This window comes from Hyla sarda, chromosome 6 (genome assembly GCF_029499605.1).
Source record: "Hyla sarda isolate aHylSar1 chromosome 6, aHylSar1.hap1, whole genome shotgun sequence".
Lineage (NCBI taxonomy): Eukaryota > Metazoa > Chordata > Amphibia > Anura > Hylidae > Hyla > Hyla sarda.
Window position 1 is genome coordinate 179,268,132 of NC_079194.1, and position 20,099 is coordinate 179,288,230.

The 20,099-nt window shown below is 45.7% G+C and overlaps 1 pseudogene; it reads right to left on the minus strand.

Annotated features, from left to right (window-relative positions):
- Nucleotides 1-374: 374 nt before the first annotated feature.
- Nucleotides 375-1,692, minus strand: LOC130277474 (zinc finger MYM-type protein 5-like; annotated as a pseudogene).
- Between the last annotated feature and the right edge of the window lie 18,407 nt (nt 1,693-20,099).

A 20,099-nucleotide genomic window follows, 5' to 3' on the forward strand; every position in this document is an offset into this window, starting at 1 on the left:
AAAAAAGGTCACACAGGAAGCAACACTCCAAATTAGTGCACCCCACAGAGATTCAAGAAATGGTTTGCACATGGCATAAGCCAAAGCCTTGGGATTAATCTCTTTTATTTTTGTCTTAACACCAGTATGAACCCCTGCCATAGTTGCAGCATTATCATATCAAGAAAATATAGATCAGCTCACCAAAGTCCATATGTGTCAAGCATCTGGCAATGATTCCGGAGCACGGATGCAGGGAGCCGCCACTCTCCTTAACACTGGGAAGAAAAATAGAAGCAAGGGTCCGGCTCCTGGGTGTGCATATCCAATAAAACTTAGCCTTTAATAACGAATATTAAAACATGGTGGTTCGCCACTGAGTGGCAAGTGACATGTCACTTAAAAAAAGGGGTGAAACGCCGACGTGTTCCTTGACCACGGCAAAGGCTAATGTCTAGTCCATCTTCCTCCAGATGTTGCAGGATATTTTCTGTAAGCTCAGCAGCAGTCTTTCCAGCAATAGGAAAGAAGTTCAAGAATGATTATTTTACTTCAACCTTGTCACCTTCAATATGAACACATCTGATCACTTCACACATCTGATCAGTGTGGGACACATTAGGGGTGCTGTCAAAAAGAATCCCAAAGTACTTTGCTTTCTTAACATCAGCCACTATTTGGTCCTTCATGTGATTTCCCAAAAGACAAATTAATTCATTCTGAATTTTAGGAGAGAAATAGGAAGTCATTCTCTTTCCAGATGCAACAGCATGTTTCAGTCTCATGAAATGTTCCTTTAAAATAGCATCATAGTTTGAGAGCAAATCTATCAATTCCAGGAAGTTTTCTTTGTTTGCTGATGACATGGTCTCTCTATGACCACGAAAAGGTTAGCCAGAAACAAAGTTACTTCCAAGAGGCGATGCAAAATATCCCTTTATTTCCATTTCTCTCTGTCCATTGTTGTTTGATGGACATGATCAAGGCATTTTTGTAGCTTCAACCCTGTTCTCAAGGTCTTCCATTTCTCCAAGCATGTAAGATGCTGCCGAGAAAGCCTCATGATCACACACATTTGGGGTCAGCTTCCACCACAATTGAAACCCAGAAACAAAACTAGATGTACCTGTTAGTTTGTCATCTAAAGCAAAAAGTCTGCAAAAACAAAACAAACTCTATTTTGATGGAGAGTACACCATCCACATTCTAAGAATTTTTTCGCCATTAGGCAGAGCCTTATAGAACCATGCAGTGGTTAGCTGTCGACTCTTCCCTTTTGATTTCTTTCCTTGTCTTTAAACAGGAGTGAATGGCCCATCTCTATTTTGGAAAGGTTCACTTCCCCTCTTAATAAGGTCCACTCTTAAGACATCTGGAACTGGAACTGGCCAAGCAGCAACATCAGAATAAACTGACAGTCATACAGTCTCCTCTTCTTTTTCTTCTTCATCATCAGAGACTTGCTGATGAAGGCTTTTGCTGGCATCTCCTTCGTCTAAATCACTTTCACCACTTGAAGATAAAACGATCTTCCCCAATTCTTGCATGTTCACAAGATACTTCGGGCATTTCCCCTCTGGATTCACCAGACTGAATGTCTTCAGTACTTTCTCCTACTGCCGTAGGTGTTGAAGGTGAAACATATTTTAAACTTGATCCAGACATCGCCTCAGCTGACTTTTCTCTTGCCTCCTTTATTTTTCGTTGCTTCATATTGGTGTTTTCTGCATATAAAATCTAAATATATTTTGGTTCTAGCCAGGGTTGGTTAGTGCGATATCTGTCCTATATTTCCCATCTTGACATGCCATTTGTAAAAGTAAACAATCTAGGGTATTTAAAATTGTCCACAATTTTTTAGTAGTCACAAACCGTGGGCATAGTTAGTGTTCACATTTTTTATTTTTATTTTTGCATCCTGACAAAAACTGCATTTTTCACTGATATCAAAATCACACATTTTAGAGTTTTCAAAACACTCATATTTGTGTTTAGCGATGTCCCACGAGTACAGTAGTATAGTACATTAATAATATATATTATCAATATAAATAAATTGATATATAATTAATAATACATTATTATTTAGAGAGTTGAGGGTCTGCCTCAAAACCCAGGCGGGTTCCCCTGCAGGCAGTGATTTAAACTGCAGTTCCGGATTTAGGCCGTATTTGCCAGAGGGGGACCCCTGTTCCCCCGATAGGAGAAGGCAGGTAGGCAAAGTAGAAGTCAAGTATCTGGGCTCCCTATGGGACTTAGTCGTTGGTGTGTACTATGCACGTCATTAAAGATCTAATTTTGCAGGGCGGCACAGTACTCCCTTTTCTAGGAACTATGTTGCTATAAAATGTAATACATTTACAAATATCAAACATACTAAAAAAAAAGAGAAGCATCATAGGAAAGGGATTTGAGGTCAAAAGATGGAGCGTCTAGAGCACAGGTTTTGTAGAAGGGGGCAAGGGCAGGAGTTTTGCAGAAAGGGGCCAGGACAGGGGTTTGTAGAAAGGGGCTGGAGAAAACTCCTGCCCTGCCCTTGTCTACAAATCCCTGGTCTTCTACCTTCTAGAAAACCCTTGCCCTTTCTTTCCCCTTATACAAATACCCTGCACTCCTTTTCCATAAAACTCATCTGTGGCACCCCTCACATAAAAACCCTGCACCCACCCTACACATCAAATCCATACCCCTCCCCCTTCATGTAAAAATCCTGCACCGCTATCACATAAAGTTCATACACCCCTACACATAAAAACCTGCACACCCCCTTAATAAAAAAAAAAATAACACCTGAACACCCTCATTGATTGGAATCCCCTGCACCTCCCTTAATAAAAATAGACCCCTGCACACACCCTTAATAAATTAAAACCCTGCACATCCCCTTAATAAAATAAAACCCTGCACACCCCTTAATAAAATAAAACCATCAAACCCCCCTTAATAAAATAAAATACCATCACACCCATAAAACCCATTAATCCCCCTTTATGAAACCCCTTAACCCCCCTTAATAAAAATAAAACCCAGCACAGCCTTTAATAAAATAAAACCCATGCACACCCCCTTAATAAAACCCATCAAACCCCTTTAATAAAACCCCTTAACCCCCTTTAATAAAACCCCTTAACCACCCCTAATAAAATAAAACCATGCACCCCCTTAAAAAAAATCACTTTCCATCTGCACCAAATAGAAACAAATCCAAATCCCCATCAATAAAATGAACAAATTCTGCACCCCCTTTAATTACTCCGGTGTCAGCGTTGTGACGTCATGTTGCGCGCAGCCACAACACTCCTCTTCCTGCTGCTCTGACTCCACAGATGCAGGCGCCAGGAGGAAAAACATTGCGGTCGCGATGCATAAGTGGATGGGGGGGTGACACAAAGACAGTTACACAAAAACAATTTTTTTAAAAAGTTTAAATAGAGTTGTGGTGAAGGATGCGAGGATACTGTCTTGGGGGAGTGTAGGGTATTTAGAGTGTTGCTGTGCAGGATAGTTAAGGGCGCTGTTAACTCTTGTCACTCGTGACGCCAGGGTGAGGGTTAAATGCTGTGTTCTTGATAGGCCTATTGCCACCCTTCCCAAGAGCAATAGGTGATGCAGAAATAAAGGATTGTCCACAACCGCTGTTAACTGAAAACTTTCAGGAACCTTTACTGAGGAATTTCTGTGCATGTAGTAGCAATAACAGTCCAGATAACAAAGTCTCTTTACATAAAACTCGAGCAGCGATTGACAGTCGGTTGGGATCAGATAAGCCCAATTTAGCTCCTGAAGGATTGTATAGCAGAGATCCACTGGATTTAGGGGAGTAATTAGGTCCAGTGATCTTGCGATGAGTAGCGGGGAATTGCTTAGTCTATCCGCTAGGTTAGAGGCCTAGGCCGCAAGGCTTTGGCCAAGCAAATTGTTTTTTAAGCTGCGGAGGTCCTACCTCTTCCAGTGTCAGCAACCCAAGAGAGAGATCAAAATGGCGCAGGTCCCTTATATGGGCAGGGGCCAGCCGTTTTGTATTGGTTCGAAACGACTGTCACTCACTGTTACAGTGCATTGTGGGTGAATACGTCACGGGAACCCCCCAAGGTCCTGTAGCAAAACCATAGAGTTTCAACCTGATCACGTGAACCGCAGTTCCTGCTATGCTCTGAACAGGTAGATAACTAAATATATACATATATATCCTTATACTTATATTAATATTAAATTGAACTACTATATAGTCATCGACTAAGTGAGGGGTGACAAGGGGAAAACTACAAAAGAGGGACCCCGACGTCCTAGGGACTCTGACTATGGGGACCTCTATATAGGTAACGTATACAATACGGTACCGGGACACCACAAAATGTTTTACACAATTATTATTTTTTATTTTTTTGTCTTTTTTAATATGCTTTAGGAACGTCACATATCTGTGATTTTTTTATATACATTTTTAAACATACAAAAAGGACCTAGCTCTATAAGATTTACCTTTGTGAACCTGGTAATATTCAAAGGTCAGATTTAACACTTTTCAGCTGCTGCCACACAGCTAGAATTTTTTGCCTGGAATTCTGGGGCAGAAGTCTGTGCCTTATGTAGGGCTGCATTTGTGCCAAAATTACAAACTTGCATGTGACAATTGATAATTTTGGCGCAACTACGCTCCATTTGATGCAAAAAAAAAAACATACATAACATCACACATTGCAACACCATTATTGATGCATACCCCCCAATGATGCTTATTAAAGATTTGTATAAATTCTTCTCCTGGCAGTAACGCAGCAAACAACAAAATTGAAATGAATACACCTACGATTATTATAGTACATCCCAAAATATGTTTTATTTCCATTTTTTAATGGTGAAAAATCAGTAGGGGACAACCTTAGCTATGCAGCCTGCTGCGAAAGCAGCGCCAGCTAACACTCACTTTCATTCTACGGCTGTTCGAAAACTGGCACCACGCAGAATACAAATCAGTTTATATGAGGAAGCAGAGGAAAGAGAATACTGTGAGAACAAACACAGGCATGTAAAGTAATCCCAGGCAAAAAAAAATAAAAATTAAGTGCTCTTAAGAATAAAATGAATCATATGTGATTTTGGGAATGTTTGGGGTGCACACTCTTCAGATAAAAAAAAATAAAGCTCAATGAATGGGTGTGGAAAAGCTTGTGTTTTATTTTTGTTTGCATTACTAAAACCAGAAACAGCTTCATTTTTGTTTTATATTTACATTTATAAGTGTATATTATCTCTTTCATGATTCTGTTTGTTTTTATTAGTGCAGAACTGGGAACATAAGGTAATGTTTTGGTGCAAGCCTGTGTAACTTTTAAATTCTAACAACAGGAATATTATATAAATATTAATTTCCCTCTGTATATATTTATACCAAAATACTTTTGCCATTAAAGTATAAAATTAGCAGCAAAAAATATCCCTTGAATGTTTTTTTGTTTTCTTGATTTTTTTACTTTAAGGTGCTACATTTAAACCACAGCCATCACGCCTCCTCCCATAGACATGAATGGAAGAGGCGTGATGTGACGACCACGGCTGCCCAAAGCCGGCATTCTGAACATAAATGTTTAGAGCGCCGGGGTTCTGGACCAGAGATCGTGAAGGGTCCCAGTGGCCGGACCCCTGCGATAAGACATCTCATCCCCTATCCTTTACATGGGGGAAAAGATGACTAGGGGCAGAGTGCTCCTTTAACATTCACATTTCCTATATGAAAGTTTTCATTCTGAACTACTTTATAAAAGTTCTTGTGAAGACATGCCTTTTTCCAGGAGCCCTATCATTGTCACCATCATAAAGTGGAGATTTCAGAACCTCCATTCTTATAAGTCACAATGGAGAGCTACTTTGGAAAGCTCCCACACACTAGAGTAAAAAGTCAGCCAAACCCAAAAACTTTGGATTTCAGACAATTTTGTTCTCAGGGAGATAATCCACCAGAGTTGTCTGGCAGCAGTTTATCCCTCTGCTCTCCATTAAGAATGCATGAGTTGTCAGTCATTCCAAATGTTCATGTGCATGGGCAGATCAGGACATGGGGATCGTATGGATAGACATGGCTTTCACTGGAGGTTAGGGCCAGACCTACATCAATTAACAACCTGCTGCTTGGCTTCCTCTTTTAAAGACACCTGGGAAATAGTGAAATAGTGATCATAATTGTCACGATGCCGGCTGGCAGGAGGTGGATCCTCTGTGCCAGAGAGGGATTGGCGTGGACCGTGCTAGTGGACCAGTTCTAAGTCACTACTGGTTTTCACCAGAGCCCGCCGCAAAGCGGGATGGTCTTGCTGCGGCGGTAGTGACCAGGTCGTATCCACTAGCAACGGCTCACCTCTCTGACTGCTGATGAAAGGCGAGGTACAAGGGAGTAGACAGAAGCAAGGTCGGACGTAGCAGAAGGTCGGGGGCAGGCGGCAAGGTTCGTAGTCAGGGTGGATAGCAGAAGTTCTGGTACACAGGCTTTAGACACACAAAACGCTTTCACTAGGCACAAGGGCAACAAGATCCGGCAAGGGAGTGCATGGGAGGAGGTTAGATATAGTCAGGGACCAGGTGGAAGCCAATTAAGCTGATTGGGCCAGGCACCAATCATTGGTGCACTGGCCCTTTAAGTCTCAGGGAGCTGGCGCGCGCGCCCTAGAGAGCGGAGCCGCGCGCGCCAGCACATGACAGCAGGGGACGGGAACGGGTAAGTGACCTGGGATGCGATTCGCGAGCGGGCGCGTCCCGCTGTGCGAATCGCATCCCCAACGGCCATGACAGTGCAGCGCTCCCGGTCAGCGGGACTGACCGGGGAGCTGCAGGGAGAAAGACGCCGTGAGCGCTCCGGGGAGGAGCGGGGACCCGGAGCGCTAGGCGTAACAGTACCCCCCCCTTAGGTCTCCCCTTTTTTTTGTCCGGTGACTGCCTCCCCTGGGATGAGGACACCGGGAAGGAATGGATGGTTTCCTCAATGACAGGCAGTACAGCAGGAGTAGGAATGGGGAGGGAGGGCAGAGGGCGAGGCCTGGCACGGGGCAGTGTGACACCAGGACGGGAGCCATGAGGGGACACAGAGGCTTGCCTGAAGGGACTGGGAGGGGGGGAGAGGCATATTCTGTGGCAGGCAGAGTCCCTAACGACCTTAGGGGGACCGGATACAGGAGGAACCACAGGGTCACGGCAGGGAGTACTGGGAACTGGTTTAAGGCAGTCCTTGGAACAAGAGGGACCCCAACTCTTGATCTCCCCAGTGGACCAGTCCAGGGTTGGGGAATGGTGTAGAAGCCAGGGTAGTCCAAGGAGAATTTCGGAAGTGCAATTGGGAAGGACCAAAAATTCAATTTTCTCGTGATGAGGTCCGATGCACATTAGGAGGGGCTCCGTGCGGTAACGCACGGTGCAATCCAACCTGGCTCCGTTGACCGCGGAAATGTGGAGTGGCTTGACAAGACGGGTCACCGGAATGCGGAATTTATTCACCAAGGACTCCCGAATAAAATTCCCAGAAGCACCAGAGTCCAGGCAGGCCACGGCTGAGAGGGAAGAGCTGGCTGAAGTAGAAATCCGTACAGGCACTGTGAGACGTGGAGAAGCCGACTTAGCATCAAGAGACGCCACACCCACGAGAGCTGGGTGCGAGCGTGCGTTTCCCAGACGTGGAGGACGGATAGGGCAATCCACCAAAAAATGTTCGGTACTGGCACAGTACAGACAAAGATTCTCTTCCTTACGGCGATTCCTCTCTTCCAGGGTCAGGCGAGACCGATCCACTTGCATGGCTTCCTCGGCGGGAGGCCTAGGCGCAGATTGCAGTGGAGACTGTGGGAGAGGTGTCCAGAGATCTAAGTCTTTTTCCTGGCGGAGCTCTTGATGTCTCTCAGAAAAACGCATGTCAATGCGAGTGGCTAGATGAATGAGTTCATGCAGGTTAGCAGGAGTTTCTCGTGCGGCCAGAACATCTTTAATGTTGCTGGATAGGCCTTTTTTAAAGGTCGCGCAGAGGGCCTCATTATTCCAGGATAGTTCAGAAGCAAGGGTACGGAATTGTATGGCGTACTCGCCAACGGAAGAATTACCCTGGACCAGGTTCAGCAGGGCAGTCTCAGCAGAAGAGGCTCGGGCAGGTTCCTCAAAGACACTTCGAATTTCCGAGAAGAAGGAGTGTACAGAGGCAGTGACGGGGTCATTGCGGTCCCAGAGCGGTGTGGCCCATGACAGAGCTTTTCCAGACAGAAGGCTGACTACGAAAGCCACCTTAGACCTTTCAGTAGGAAACTGGTCCGACATCATCTCCATGTGCAGGGAACATTGCGAAAGAAAGCCACGGCAAAACTTAGAGTCCCCATTAAATTTGTCCGGCAAGGACAGGCGGAGGCTAGGAGTGGCCACTCGCTGCGGAAGGGGTGCAGGAGCTGGCGGAGGAGATGATTGCTGCTGAAGTTGCGACTGAAGTTGGTGCACAATGGTGAACACTTCCGACAGCTGGTGGGTTAGATGGGCGATCTGTCGGGATTGCTGGGCGACCACCGTGGTGATATCAGAGATATAAGGCAGAGGGACGTCAGCGGGATCCATGGCCGGATCTACTGTCACGATGCCGGCTGGCAGGAGGTGGATCCTCTGTGCCAGAGAGGGATTGGCGTGGACCGTGCTAGTGGACCGGTTCTAAGTCACTACTGGTTTTCACCAGAGCCCGCCGCAAAGCGGGATGGTCTTGCTGCGGCGGTAATGACCAGGTCGTATCCACTAGCAACGGCTCACCTCTCTGACTGCTGATGAAAGGCGAGGTACAAGGGAGTAGACAGAAGCAAGGTCGGACGTAGCAGAAGGTCGGGGGCAGGCGGCAAGGTTCGTAGTCAGGGTGGATAGCAGAAGTTCTGGTACACAGGCTTTAGACACACAAAACGCTTTCACTAGGCACAAGGGCAACAAGATCCGGCAAGGGAGTGCATGGGAGGAGGTTAGATATAGTCAGGGACCAGGTGGAAGCCAATTAAGCTGATTGGGCCAGGCACCAATCATTGGTGCACTGGCCCTTTAAGTCTCAGGGAGCTGGCGCGCGCGCGCCCTAGAGAGCGGAGCCGCGCGCGCCAGCACATGACAGCAGGGGACGGGAACGGGTAAGTGACCTGGGATGCGATTCGCGAGCGGGCGCGTCCCGCTGTGCGAATCGCATCCCCAACGGCCATGACAGTGCAGCGCTCCCGGTCAGCGGGACTGACCGGGGAGCTGCAGGGAGAAAGACGCCGTGAGCGCTCCGGGGAGGAGCGGGGACCCGGAGCGCTAGGCGTAACAATAATATAATACATTATAACTTGTTCTTCAATAAGGGAATCTCTCGAGGGGCCACAAAAACAATGAACTTTAGGAAGGCAAAGTTTGATCAGCTCAGAGAAGCCCTTAACAATATAAAATGGGATATTGTCCTCAAAAACAGGAATACTGACCCTAAATGGGAGACTTTTAAAGATATCTTAAATTATCACTGTAATAAATATATACCTTATGGGAATAAAATGGTCAGAAATAAAAGAAAACCAACTTGGATGAATAAAAACATTAAAGGGGCAATAAATGACAAAAATAAAGCATTTAAAATACTAAAACAGGAGAGCAGTGAAGAAGCATTAAAAAGCTATAGAGAAAAATTTAAAATATGTAAAAAAAAAACAAATAAAAGCCGCAAAAATAAATACAGAAAGACTCATTGCCAAAGAGAGTAAAGCTAACCCCAAAATGTTCTTTAACTATATTAATAGCAAAAAGGTCAAAAATGAAAGTGTTGGCCCTTTAAAAAATGATGAGGAAGAAATTATGAACGGGGATCAGGAAAAAGCAAATATATTAAACAAATTCTTCTCCACTGTATTCACCAAGGAAAATGAAATGCCTGGTGAAATACAGTGTGGTAAGGTAAACTCCCCAGTACAGGTCACCTGTCTAACCCAGGAAGAAGTACAGTGCCGCCTACAAAAATCAAAACAGAGAAATCACCAGGTCCGGATGGCATTCACCCCCGTGTTCTAAAGGAATTAAGTAATGTTATACACAGACCCCTATTTTTAATATTCCGGGACTCTATAGCAACAGGGACTGTTCCCCTGGACTGGCGCATAGCAAATGTGGTACCAATATTTAAATAGGGAACAAAAGGTGACCCCGGGAATTATAGACCTGTTAGTTTAACCTCTGTTGTATGTAAATTGTTTAAGGGTTTTTTAAGAGATGCTATTTTGGAATATCTTGATACAAATAAATGTATGACTTCATATCAGCATGGCTTTATGAGGGATCGATCCTGTCAGACTAACCTGACCAGCTTCTATGAGGAGGTGAACTCCAGACTGGACCAGGGGGAATCACTGGATTTCGTATATCTGGATTTTTCCAAAGCATTTGATACGGTGCCACATAAAAGGTTGGTGCATAAAATGAGAAGGATCGGGCTGGGGGACAATGTTTGTAAGTGGGTAAGTAACTGGCTGTCACGATGCCGGCTGGCAGGAGGTGGATCCTCTGTGCCAGAGAGGGATAGCGAGGACCGTGCTAGTGGACCGGTTCTAAGACACTACAGGTTTTCACCAGAGCCCGCCGCAAAGCGGGATGGTCTTGCTGCGGCGGTAGTGACCAGGTCGTATCCACTAGCAACGGCTCACCTCTCTGGCTGCTGAAGATAGGCGAGGTACAAGGGAGTAGGCAGAAGCAAAGTCGGACGTAGCAGAAGGTCGGGGGCAGGCGGCAAGGTTCGTAGTCAGGGGAGATAACAGAAGGTCTGGTACACAGGGTATAAACACACAAAAACGCTTTCACTAGGCTCAAGGCAACAAGATCCGGCAAGGGAGTGCAAGGGAGGAGACTAGATATAGCCAGGGAACAGGTGGGAAGCAATTAAGCTAATTGGGCCAGGCACCAATCATTGGTGCACTGGCCCTTTAAGTCTCAGGGAGCTGGCGCGCGCGCGCCCTAGAGAGCGGAGCCGCGCGCGCCAGCACATGACCGCAGGAGACGGGAACGGGTAAGTGACCTGGGATGCGATTCGCGAGCGGGCGCGTCCCGCTGTGCGAATCGCATCCCCAACGGGCATGGCAGAGCAGCGCTCCCGGTCAGCGCTGACCGGGGAGCTGCAGGGAGAAAGACGCCGTGAGCGCTCCGGGGAGGAGCGGGGACCCGGAGCGCTAGGCGTAACAGTACCCCCCCCCCTTAGGTCTCCCCTTCTCTTTATCGGGTAACTGCCTCCCCTGGGATGAGGACACCGGGAAAGGATGGAGGGATTCCTCAACGGCAGGCAGAACCGCAGGAGTAGGAATGGGGAGAGAGGGCAGAGGGCGAGACCTGGCACGGGGCAGTGTGACACCAGGACGAGGGCCATGAGGGGACACAGAAGCTTGCCTGATGGAACTGGGAGGGGGGGAGGGGCATTTCCTGTGGCAGGCAGAGTCCTTAATGACCTTAGGGGGACCGGATACAGGAGGAACCACAGGGTCACGGCAGGGAGTACTGGGAACCGGTAGAAGGCAGTCCTTGGAACAAGAGGGACCCCAACTCTTGATCTCCCCAGTGGACCAATCCAGGGTTGGGGAATGGTGTTGAAGCCAGGGTAGTCCAAGGAGAACTTCAGAAGAGCAATTAGGAAGGACAAAAAATATAATCTCCTCGTGATGAGGTCCGATGCACATTAGGAGGGGCTCCGTGCGGTAACGCACGGTGCAATCCAACCTGGCTCCGTTGACCGCGGAAATGTGGAGTGGCTTGACAAGACGGGTCACCGGAATGCGGAATTTATTCACCAAGGACTCCCGAATAAAATTCCCAGAAGCTCCAGAGTCCAGGCAGGCCACGGCTGAGAGGGGAGAGCTGGCTGAAGTGGAAATCCGAACAGGTACCGTGAGACGTGGAGAAGCCGACTTGGCATCAAGAGACGCCACACCCACGAGAGCTGAGTGCGAGCGTGCGTTTCCCAGACGTGGAGGACGGATTGGGCAATCCACCAAAAAATGTTCAGTACTGGCACAGTACAGACAAAGATTCTCTTCCTTACGGCGATTCCTCTCTTCCAGGGTCAGGCGAGACCGATCCACTTGCATGGCCTCCTCGGCGGGAGGCCTAGGCGCAGATTGCAGTGGAGACTGTGGGAGAGGTGTCCAGAGATCTAAGTCCTTTTCCTGGCGGAGCTCTTGATGCCTCTCAGAAAAACGCATGTCAATGCGAGTGGCTAGATGAATGAGTTCATGCAGGTTAGCAGGAGTCTCTCGTGCGGCCAGAACATCTTTAATGTTGCTGGATAGGCCTTTTTTAAAGGTCGCGCAGAGAGCCTCATTATTCCAGGATAGTTCAGAAGCAAGAGTACGGAATTGAATGGCGTACTCGCCAACGGAGGAATTACCCTGGACCAGGTTCAGCAGGGCAGTCTCAGCAGAAGAGGCTCGGGCAGGTTCCTCAAAGACACTTCGAATTTCCGAGAAGAAGGAGTGTACAGAGGCAGTGACGGGGTCATCGCGGTCCCAGAGCGGTGTGGCCCATGAGAGGGCTTTTCCAGACAGAAGGCTGACTACGAAAGCCACCTTAGACCTTTCAGTAGGAAACTGATCCGACATCATCTCTAAGTGCAAGGAACATTGCGAAAGAAAACCACGGCAAAACTTAGAGTCCCCATTAAATTTGTCCGGCAAGGACAGGCGGAGGCTAGGAGCGGCCACTCGCCGCGGAAGGGGTGCTGGAGCTGGCGGAGGAGATGATTGTTGCTGCTGTAGCTGCGACTGTACTTGCTGTAGTTGTGACTGGAGTTGCTGTGTCATGGTGGTCAAGTACGACAGCTGGTGATCTTGTTGCGCTATCTGTTGCGACTGCTGGGCGATCTGACGAGCTTGCTGGGTGACCAGCGTAGGGAGGTCAGCGACCACTGGCAGAGGAACTTCAGCGGGATCCATGGCCGGATCTACTGTCACGATGCCGGCTGGCAGGAGGTGGATCCTCTGTGCCAGAGAGGGATAGCGAGGACCGTGCTAGTGGACCGGTTCTAAGACACTACAGGTTTTCACCAGAGCCCGCCGCAAAGCGGGATGGTCTTGCTGCGGCGGTAGTGACCAGGTCGTATCCACTAGCAACGGCTCACCTCTCTGGCTGCTGAAGATAGGCGAGGTACAAGGGAGTAGGCAGAAGCAAAGTCGGACGTAGCAGAAGGTCGGGGGCAGGCGGCAAGGTTCGTAGTCAGGGGAGATAACAGAAGGTCTGGTACACAGGGTATAAACACACAAAAACGCTTTCACTAGGCTCAAGGCAACAAGATCCGGCAAGGGAGTGCAAGGGAGGAGACTAGATATAGCCAGGGAACAGGTGGGAAGCAATTAAGCTAATTGGGCCAGGCACCAATCATTGGTGCACTGGCCCTTTAAGTCTCAGGGAGCTGGCGCGCGCGCGCCCTAGAGAGCGGAGCCGCGCGCGCCAGCACATGACCGCAGGAGACGGGAACGGGTAAGTGACCTGGGATGCGATTCGCGAGCGGGCGCGTCCCGCTGTGCGAATCGCATCCCCAACGGGCATGGCAGAGCAGCGCTCCCGGTCAGCGCTGACCGGGGAGCTGCAGGGAGAAAGACGCCGTGAGCGCTCCGGGGAGGAGCGGGGACCCGGAGCGCTAGGCGTAACACTGGCTCAGTGATAGGAAACAGAGGGTGGTTATTAATGGTACTTATTCTGATTGGGTGACAGTTACTAGTGGGGTACCACTAGTACCACATATTTATTAATGTCCTTGTAGTGGGGTTGAATAGTAAAGTAACAATCTTTGCAGATGATACTAAACTCTGTAAAGCGGCAAACACAATAGAGGACAGGGCACTGTTACAACTGGATTTGGATAGGTTAGAGGTTTGAGCTGGGAAGTGGCAAATGAGGTTCAACACTGATAAATGTAAGGTAATGCACATGGGGAGGAAAAATCCAGGCTGGGATTATGTATTAAATGGGAGAACACTTGGGACGACTGACATAGAAAAGGACTTAGGAGTCTTAGTTAACAGTAAATTTAGCTGTAGTGAGTGACTAGCGTCGGGCAGCTGCTGCCAAGGCTAATAAAATCATGGGGTGCATCAATAGGGGCATAGATGCCCACAACAAGGAAATAATTCTACCGCTGTACAAATCACTAGTCAGACCACACATAGAATACTGTGTACAGTACTGTGCACCAGTGTACAAGAAAGATATAGTGGAGCTGGAGAGGGTTCAAAGATGGGCAACCAGGGTAATACGGGGAATGGGAAGACTACAGTACACAGAAAGATTATCAGAATTAGGGTTATTTAGTTTAGAAAAAAGAAGGCTTAGGGGCGACCAAATAACTATGTATAAATATATCAGGGGACCGTACAGAGATCTCTCCCATGATCTATTTATAGCCTGGACTGTATCTATAACAAGGGGGCATCCTCTACGTTTAGAGGAAAGAAGGTTTCTACACCAGTACAGACGGGGGTTCTTTACTGTAAGAGCAGTAAGACTGTGGAATTCTCTCCCGGAGGAGGTGGTCATGGTGAACTTTGTAAAAGAGTTCAAAACGGGTCTGGATGCATTTTTGGAGAGTAATAACACCGCTGGTTATGTATACTAGATTTATAGGGACAGAACGTTGATCCAGGGATTTATTCTGATGCCATATTTGGAGTCGGGAAGGAATTTTTACCTCTAGTATGAGGGTTTTTTGCCTTCCTCTGGATCAACTCAGTAGGGACTCAGTAGGGATATAGGTTGAACTTAATGGACTCTAGTCTTTTTTCAACCTCATGAACTATGTAAAGAAGCACTCCAGGTTTTTTTGCCTATATCATGCACAATAGCCATCACTAGTACAATAGGAAGTAGTCTGTCCTAAATCAGCAGTTATGCACATAGCCTGTGGCTGTATTCACACATTGCTCTTTTGACAAAAAAAATTCTGCTTTTACCGTCATTTTCCCACACTACACAAATGGTAGTATTTTATCACAATTGTATTATACAATCTGCTCTTACTTGTTTGACTGAAAAGTGAAATAATTTTGTACAAATCTAGGCTCTCATCTTGCCGCTGAACCTTTCTTTATACTGTACGTTGCATCTATGCTTATGCTGTTCTCCACATTCACCCACACAAGAGTCACAAGCACATTTTAATGCAATTAGGTTGGAACAAACATTTAAACACTTTACAAACTTTTATTCCTGCTATTTTACTTCACAGTGGGCAGAGGCCGTGCTACTTTTTCTAGTTGGAAAAATAAAAATTAACACAACAAAAAAATAAAAATAAAATAAAAAACATAATCCATATGTAAAGTGGTGAATTTATTTCTAGAAGAGGTGAAACAACACAACACAAAACACAGTCCTTAAAGCGCTCTGTGGTGTTCCAATTTCCTGTGCAGACATGGCTATTACCATATATTTTTCTGTCTCTTGCGTTAACCAAGTTACCTAATGTATGCACAGTGTGAAATGTTTCTAAATGAGTTAGACTTTATTGAATTATGATTTCCAGCAGTCACTAATAACAAAATTCAAATTACTTTAGCAGACAAAGATTTTTGGAGTGCTGTGAATTAACTGACTTTTTAAGAGGATATGAAGAGCCACACACAGTGTGCATGGTAATCGGGAAGCTCTCAATGAAATACTTCAAACCATTAATTAGATATCTAAAAAAAAAATCATTAAAGGCAACACGCCGGGAAAGCTGACGCGAGTTCTGCTCTGTAACATTGATACAGTAAATCTTTGTTTTCTTAAAGTACAACACACGTAGTGTTCTTTTTCTCAAACAAAGGAATTATTATAAAGACAACTATGTAAATATTCAGACAAATAAAAACAACAAAAAACATTTAACAGAAGAAAGGTTTTGACAGAGAAAGGGAGAAGGAACACAATGCTGAAAAAAGTATTCCAAATTCTCATAGAGGTAAATAATACAATTCTGGATGCCTTGACTGTCACATGGTAGAAAGTTTTATTGTGCTAACAGCATTGTTGTTTCAAACAACTTCCCTCCATGTCTTAACCTATGTGATTTCTAACATTTTTTATCACTTTAGCCACCAAAAATTACTCTTTACCAAACAAAAAAAGCACTTAAGTCTTTGTCACTAGGAATCTCACCTGCAATCTGCTGTCCACTGACTGTTGTTAGGATTACTTTGTCTCCAGTAATAGAAACACAATATAATATGAAACATGGAGGTGGGGGTCCTAGCTAGTGCTATAAGCAAGAAAGTGCTTGGGCTGTGTGCCTGAAATCTGTGAGCCTGTCTGCGTCCAGAGAATCCACTCTGTGAATGAAAGGACAATTAAAGGGGTATTCCAGGCAAAACCTTTTATATATATATATATATATATATATATATATATATATATATATATATATATATCAACTGGCTCCAGAAAGTTAAACAGATTTGTAAATTACTTCTATTAAAAAATCTTAATCCTTCCAATAGTTATTAGCTTCTGAAGTTTTCTGTCTAACTGCTCAATGATGATGTCACGTTCAGGGAGCTGTGCATGATGGGAGAATATCCCTATAGGAACTGCACAGCTTCCGGGACGTGAGTCATCAGAGAGCAGTTAGACAGAAAACAACAACTCAACTTCAGAAGTTAATAACTATTGGAAGGATTAAGATTTTTTAATAGAAGTAATTTACAAATCTTACACAGTCTAATAAAGAGTAGCTCGGCACCACTAACTTGTATCCTGAAAATGGAAAACCCATAGACAACTGATAAATCCCCTCGCAACTGCTGGAGGTACTTCGTTGGTGCTACCACGCTTGAAGAGATAGAATCTCATATATCCACAGAAGAGAAAGAAAGCAGAGCACTCACCAGCGTCCTCTCTTGCAAGCAGCTTTTATTTCAGTGTTCCGTTTACAACCATCAGGTCTCAGGTACACATCGGGGGGACATAGACAGGGGAGTGCGGCAGTGTGACGCGGGGGTATCCTCTAGGTGACGGGCCGTTGCGCATCAAAGCGCTTCTCCAGACCAGGAATGATGATTTCTGGTCTGGAGAAGCGCTTCGGCACGCAACGGCCCGTCACCTAGAGGATACCCCCGCGTCACACTGCCGCACTCCCCTGTCTATGTCCCCCCGATGTGTACCTGAGACCTGATGGTTGTAAACGGAACACTGAAATAAAAGCTGATTGCAAGAGAGGACGCTGGTGAGTGCTCTGCTTTCTTTCTCTTCTGTGGATATAATTTACAAATCTGTTTAACTTTCCGTAGCCAGTTGATATATAAAAAAAAGTTTTGGCCAGGAATACCCCTTTAACACGTTAAGGACTCATCGTTTTTTTGTTGTTGCACTTTAGTTTTTTCCTCTTTACCTTTTAAAAATCACAAACCTTTCAATTTTGGACCTAAAAATCTACTCAAAAATCTATGGCAAGACGGAAAAAAAATTGTGCGAAAAAATTGAAGAAAAAAACACAATTTTTTATTTAATTTTGGGGGTTTCCGTTTCCACGCAGTACATTTTTCTGTAGAAATTGCACCTTAAATTTATTCTGTAGGTCCATACGATTAAAATGATACCTTACTTTTATAGGTTTGATTTTGTATTACTCTTTTATTTTTCTTTCATTTTTTTGTGCCGTGATCTGAAGTTTTTATCGGTACCATTTCTGTTTTGATCTGACTTTTTGATCGCTTTTTATTCCCTTTTTATGGTATAAAAAGTGACCAAAAATGTGCTATTTTGGACACCTTGAATTTTTTGCGCCCACGCCATTGATCGTGCGGTTTAACTAATGATATATTTTTATAGTTCGGACATTTACGCACACGGGAATACCACATATGTTTATTTTTTTTAAATGGGAAAAGGGGGTGATTCTGACTTTTATTAGGGAAGGGGTTAAATCACATTTATTAACTCTTTTTTTACACTTTTTTTTTTTTTGCAATGTTATAGCCTCCATAGGGTCTCAGGCTTGGAGCAATCAAACACTGATCGGACAGCGTGGAGCCAGGTAGGGAGCCTCCCGCAGTCCTCTCAGCTGTTCGGGACGCCAAGATTTCACCCTGGCAGTCCCAAACAGTTCCTCTGAGCTAACCAGCAGCATATTCTCCCGTTTTAGAGGCCGCTAACAACTTTGATCGCGGCGTCTAAAGGGTTAATACCGGACATCAGCCCGATCGGTATTAGCTGCGGATTCTGTTTGGCACAGAGGGGGGCTACAACTATGGGGGCACAGAAGGAGCCTACAACTATGGAAGCACTAAGGGGGCCAACAATTATGGGGTACAGAGTGGGCCTACAACTATGGGGGCACAGAGGGAGGCTACAACTACTGGAGCACAATGGTGGCCAACAACTATGGCTGTAAAGAGGGGGCCAACAACTATGGGAGCACAGAGAAGGGCCCACTCTTTGGGGGTACAGAGGGGGCCTACAACTATGGATGCACAAAGGGGGCATACTACTATGGGACCACAGAGAGGGCTACAACTATAGGGGGAACAAAGGGGGCCTAAAATTATGGGGGGCATATAGGGGGCCTACAGCTATGGGAGCACAAAGGGGGCCTACAACTATAGAAGCACAGAGGGGGATTACGGCTATGGGACCACAGAGGGGGGCCAACAACGATGGGGGCACAGAAAGGGAGCTAACAACTATGGGGGCACAGAAGGGGCCTACAACTCAATATGGGTGTCTACAACTATATGTGGGTACAAAGCAGGCAATATAACTGTGTGGGGCAATACATAAGGTGTTTGTAAAGGGGTGGGCAAAAGAAGAAAGGAGTCTAAATTGTTTGTCTGGCTGCTCTGGCAGGTTCTGTGGAGATGAGCCTTGGTCACGATAAGTCTCCATGATGGCCTGGGCAGGATAATAAGAAAAAGGAAAGTGAACAGTTCAGATTAGAGAAGTTTCCCTCACTGTGGCGATATCACAGTAGCTTGAATAGGGTATATTAAATTATAGCAGAGTCAGCACAGTAAAACACTGGGAACTCTGCTGGGACACCTGTCTGTCACTCTCAAAAACATCCACAGGTGGTGGGGGTAGATGCAGGTGTGGTTTTGGAATCCATACCTTGGATTTATTCATATATATGAATTGGAGATGTGGATTCATTGAACTACAATCAATGTGGCACTTGCTAGGCTAGAATGAGGAGCCTGAGAGATTCCCTGGTCTTCACCCAACCCCCACAAGTAAGGATTTATGCTACAGGAAGATTTCCAGATCATCATCACAAGAAAAAAAATATTTGGCAGTAGCACAAATGCAGTTGTACCATAGTCAGGAATGCAGCCAATTATTGTCACTAGGTGAGTGGTCATAATGCCACAAGCCAGGAACAAGACAAAGCATAGTCAGCAGCACATCAAAGAGTCAGAACCAAGAGTAGCATTATCAGTGACATGCATACAATCCAAAGGGCAAGGCAGAAGTGAGGTCTGGAACAAAGCTGAGTTTAGGGTCAGAGTCAATGCCAGAAAAATAGGAAAGCACAGGACATGTCATAGGCAGATGATTTACCTAGACAGGTCTGTCATCATTTCAGATGGCTGCAACCTAAACAGAACAAACCAAGTTCTTAACCTCTTTATGACCCAGCAAGAGTTTTTTTTTTTTTGCTTACATTTTCTTCCTCCTCACATTTTAAGACCCATAACTGTAATATAGGAAAGGTAATATAAAAAAAAATATATGTAATTGCGCAATTTTGTGGGAATTTTTTTCGGAATTCACAATTTGGTAAATATGGCATGCAAACTTTCATTGTCATGTTCTGACCCATATAACTTTTTATGTTTCCACCTACAGAGCTGTGTTAGGGTTTATTTTTAGTTTTTAACCTCTTAAGGATGCAGGGCGTACCTATACGCCCTGCACCCGGTCCCGGTTTTTAAAACGGGGTTACGCCGTGACCCCGCATCATACCGGCTCGGTCCCGGCTGCTAATAATAGCCAGGACCTAATAATAGCCAGATCATTGTGTCACGCACTATTAACCCTTCAGACGCGGCGATCAAAGTTGATCGCCGCATCCAAAATGAAAGTAAAAGCTTCCCGGCTGATCGAGACTATCGCGATAAAATTGCGATGTCCTGATCAGCTAGGACGCGGGC